Raw genomic sequence first — 5,058 nt, forward strand, 5'->3', positions numbered from 1 at the left:
TGCCACTTGAGCTAACAGAGTAATGGTTAGCAGTAGTAAGTTGTTATTCCGTCTGAGGTGCTGCACTGGAGGCCGATGAGACTTTGTCGGTGGGTTTCATGGATATTTGCCAATAGCAGAGGCATGTGGAGACTGAGGGCTACTGGGTTGAATTCTAGTATTTGTAGGGGAGTGTGCTCTTGTAGTTATAAATCCTTCTGCCCTTAAGCTGTCTCTGTCCTCCTCTCTTCCCATCCATTCCCTACCCTCTGCTCCAGATCCCCTCTCCCTCTGCTCCTTTCCATTCTTCACAACCCGCCCCCACCCCTCGAGACCAATGAGAGCACAAGAGAGACACAGCTCCCCCTGTTCTCAGTTCCACGAACTCCGGCTTGCCAGGAGGAGCAATTGCAAGGAAAGTCCTGGTCAGCCCCTGCAGTCCTGGAATTGAGAATGCTCCGTGAGGAAGTTGCATTTGGAGTCTGATCACACATAAGGGCTCTGGGGGGCTGGAGCATGCTCAGTGTGGATGGAATATTCAGAGAATGTAGTTGCTAAACTCTAACAAGTCCCTACTGAGCATGTGCAGAGTGAGATTTTTCAGAGGTTTGTAACTTGGTCAAATGTTAGTGAGTTTTCAGTGGAATGGCAAAAGACATATCCCTGACAGCAGGATAACCTCATGGCCAAATGTCAAGATCTTGCTCCAAAGTTTGGGTACTAGAGCTTTTCAGCGAAACAGCTGTACACATTTATTTAACATGGGCAAAACAATTCGCTCCCTTAATCTTGCTGTTGGAAACAGCATGCCTGTTTTTGGCTCAAACTTTCTAAAAAAGTTTAGCCTGAGGCAGACACCCACCATGGGAAACTTCAGCCGAAATGGTTAAAGTTTGGCCACTGAAAAGGGGGTCTTATAATGAGAAGTGTTGACCAATCTTAACCTATAGTTAAGATTGGTCAACACTTCTCATTATAAGACCCCCTTTCTGCTCCGCTTAGAATACTGAGCCATCAGATTTCTCTCAGATTTACTTACCCACTTTAATTTTTTGCATCAGAACAATAATACTGGATGCTTTTAATGGATGGGGTTTTTAAACATGCCTTTGTTACACAAGCTAATAAAAGACACCCCAAGCCCTTATCTGTGTGGATGTTTGAGACGAACGGGCGCTTAGTAGAAGAGATCGTTCAGATTGGTGTGTGTGTGTGTGAGGGGGAAATATGTGTTTGGAGCTGAGGAACCTGAAAAATTCCATCAGGAATTCAGACTATATAATTAAAAGCAAGGATCAGTAACACTTCATTTTTGCATGAGCCAGCAATTTCCTATTTTATTTCAGCACAGCGAACCTATTAATAGCAACTTTTAAACTCTACTTTCATTTCTTTCAGCCTGTGAAGACATCCTGGTGATTCTTAGTTATTTTCAAAATGATTCTGACAAATTGCATTATGCCCCGAGCTTGAATCTCAAATACATTGTATATAACTGGTGTTTTCCTGTCATGGTATAACATGCCGCTGTTTCCTGCCTTTATGTATCCCAGGTACACGTGGGTTGTGAATATTTTATCAATCTCAACATCTACAGGGGAAGAGAGGTTGCTCATTCAGTAAGTCACTTATTCATAATGACTTCAGTGGAGCAATACCAATTTACATCAGCTGAGGGTCGGCTCTTAATCTCTCTCGCTTCAGGTCCCCCCAGAAAAAAGGAAATAGTAATAATTCATTTCTCCCATTCTTTCCCTTGTCTCTATAAAGTGTAAGCTCTTCGGGGCCGGGCACTGTTGTCTCTTGTGCTTGTCCAATTCAGAGGAGCCCTGGTCTGGGCTGGGTACTAGTAACTGTCATCTTAATGAGCCACAGGTGTTATACATGAAGATGCGTCTGTGATTGGTTCATTGATGCTGTGAATGTGTGGCAGTCTCCTGGGCATTCTTTGGTGGCTTCAGGACCTCGCTGCAAGCTTTCCCTCACTCCAGTTTCTCTCATGGTTCCTCAAATACATTTGGTAACAGCTTTTGGAGTACATAAATAGCTCCTTTTGCAGGATTAATTTATTACCAGAAGACCCACTACCATACAGCATAATCCTCCCAGCACAGTGCTAACAGCCCCTCTAGCTGGTGGGCTTCTGCACCCCGTTTCCTTCCCAGACACGGTTCCAGGTCTTGCTCGCAGAAATCAGTGGACTCAGGTCTCCATCACTCCCCAGCTTTCAGCCCTCTATGGCCATGGGTCTCTGGCCTGGCGAAGTTTGCAGGTCACCCTCAAACTTTCATCCTGTTTTCACCTATCTACTCTGACTCCAGGGCTCCATTGGGATCTCTCACCACTGCCCTCTTCAGGGCTATCCCCTCCCTGAAACTCTCAGTTCTGCTTCTGCACATGCTTTCTGGACTCCTCCCTCTCAGGGTTCTGAACTCTCATTTATAACAACTCCCAGGGGCAGCCTCACCCTCCTCTTTATGCCAAATGAGGGTGCACTTGGACTGGATCAGGAACGCTAGGCCCAATTTCATTTAAGGGGCAAGCCACCCTGCTCCAGGGATGATAAGCAACACACCACTCTTCTAATGGTGTCTATGAAAACCAGTTGTGCATATTGCAAAGTCACTCGGATTCTACTTACGCAACAGCTGTGTGTGGGCACATCTGTCCTGCTTCTTTGTTTCTTCTGATTTTGTTCTTGGGGGACAAATTGCCAAACCAATTAAAATGGTGGCTTCCACATCCTTCTTGTGCTTTCATCAAGGGGCGAAGTGCGAGGCTAATCAAAATGCTGGCTGCTGGTGTTATTAAAACCATAATTTCAGAAACAAGTCTCTCAACCGTGAGGCGGGAAAAAAGCTGCTGGGCGGCAGATGTGGAAGGTTGTCTCATCAGCAGTCCAGCCTGTGTGGACAAAGGTGATCCCCGTACAAAGTAGGGGGCTTTGAAAACTGCACTGAATGGGGATCAGGCAGGACTTGAGGCAGAGACATCTTGGCCAATGAGAACTATCCCAGAAAGGGTTTCTACTAATATGCTCAATCCAGAGTTCAAATTCCCTTTTGAAAAGATCTTGTTGGCCAAACAAGCTAGAAGCTCCTCATCACCCCACCCAGAGATGGGCAAATATTTTGACATGTTGTGGCAATTTAATATTGCTCAAGGTTACTTAAAGGCTAATATCTATGATGGAAGAATAGGCATGGCAATAAATGGCTTTCACAGGCTTTGGATAATAGCAAAAGCCAGTTACTGAGAATGCAGGGGAATCCTGTTATAAAGGTCGATATGTGGGACTCCCTGCTTTGAAGTGAGAAATCTCTCAGGTCCTGCTCCTGTACAGTGCTAAGTGTCCTCAACTGCCATTGACTCCAATACCTCACACGGTTAGGTCCTACGCCCAAATTTGCAAAAGTATTTAGGCTTCTAAAGTTGCAGGGAGGCATCTAGTGGGATTTTCAAAAGTATCTGAGTGATTTGGGCACTTTGCTCCCATTGGATATCTTGGGAGTTTAGGCACCTAACCTGCTTAGGTGCTTTTATACATCCCTCTAGGCACCTATTTGCACCTTTAGGCACCTAAATACCTTTGTAAATCTGCCCCTAAATCCATAAAACATGGAACATCCTAAATCAGGCACAGATGCAGAAGCAAAATTCCCATCTTGCAAGGAAACAGTGAGGCATGTTAGTATCAGTGAAGGTCAGGATATTATTGGCTCTAATTAACACATACACACAAACACACACAAGCTGTAAACATTCTTGACTTGCAGTAATGTGGCTCCTAGAACATGAAAATCTCTCCCAACTTTGAATAAATTATGCAAATCAAATAATAGATTCATAGATTTTTAAGGCCAGAAAGGACCATAGTGACCATCTAGTCTGCCTCCAGGTGTCCATTAAACTACCGCCCTTAATTGAGGGAAAGTCACGGGGTGATCTTTCTTCTCCCAAGGGCGGGGGAGCTCGTTCTCGGCTGACACTTCACGTGATCGGTCAGTCTGGCCCCACATAATGAGCATTGAAGTAATTCTGCTGTCACAGCTCTGAAAACCTCCTCTGATTCAGCAGAGGTCATTGTGCTAGCATGGTGTCTAAGAGGCAGATTCTGATCTCATTGAGAGAGGTGTAAATCCAGAGCTGAGCCATGGATAGCAATGGGGCTACTCTGGATTTACACTCTTCTGGTCCCACTACTTCTAGCAAGGAAAATAAGATAGATATGAGGATACCTCAGTTACTCTGCACTTTATTCTTTGTCTTGACTCCTGCACATAAAAATCTGATGTATGAATCCAATGTCTCCCAAGAATGATACTCAGCAAAATCTGTCCATTTGTTGCAGTTAAGTCCTATTAGAGAAGTACGTTCCTTTAATGTTTCCAGGAGTGAAATATGTGCTGCCCTGTACTAAAAAGGGTGAACAAAAAAAAGTCTCGGAGGTGTCTGCTCCCAAATGAAGACAGACTGCGGACACTGGTGAGAGCTTGTCTACAGCAGTGAAATTACCAAGAGTGAACTTGCTTGAATTCACTGGTGTATCTCTGACCTCTGGCTCCTGGGCAAGGTCCATACTTTAGCAGCTCATCACAGGAAAAACAACACAATAGAAAAAGAAGTGATGGTGCTTGTAGGGGGAAATCCAGAACCAAAGCTAGAGACTTGGACACTGGCTGGCATCAGTATTTCCACAGACTGTAGGCCTGATACATGCACAACCAAAAGCTCAGATACAGAATGGACTCTTTGCTTCGTGATGTGTGTCACTATGTCACTATGGCCTGGTCTGCACTTAAAAATTAGATTGACCTGTCTATGCCACTCAGGGCTGTGAAAAATTTCACATCTTGAGTGCCAGAGTTACTAGCAGTAATGGTAGCCATAATAGGCATCCTTCAGTCTCAAGAGACCATGGGTATGCGCCTCTGAGAGGTAAAGAATTTACTCCGTTGGTTTTAGGGCAGCTGTGCCTGTGGCTGAAAAGACCCTCTCAAGAGAGACAATCTCTGTCACATCTGTAACATTTAAACGTGATGTTTTGAGCCTTTGGGTTCTGATTTCTGCGAGCTCTTT

Source organism: Natator depressus, chromosome 2 (assembly GCF_965152275.1).
Source record: "Natator depressus isolate rNatDep1 chromosome 2, rNatDep2.hap1, whole genome shotgun sequence".
Classification (NCBI taxonomy): domain Eukaryota; kingdom Metazoa; phylum Chordata; order Testudines; family Cheloniidae; genus Natator; species Natator depressus.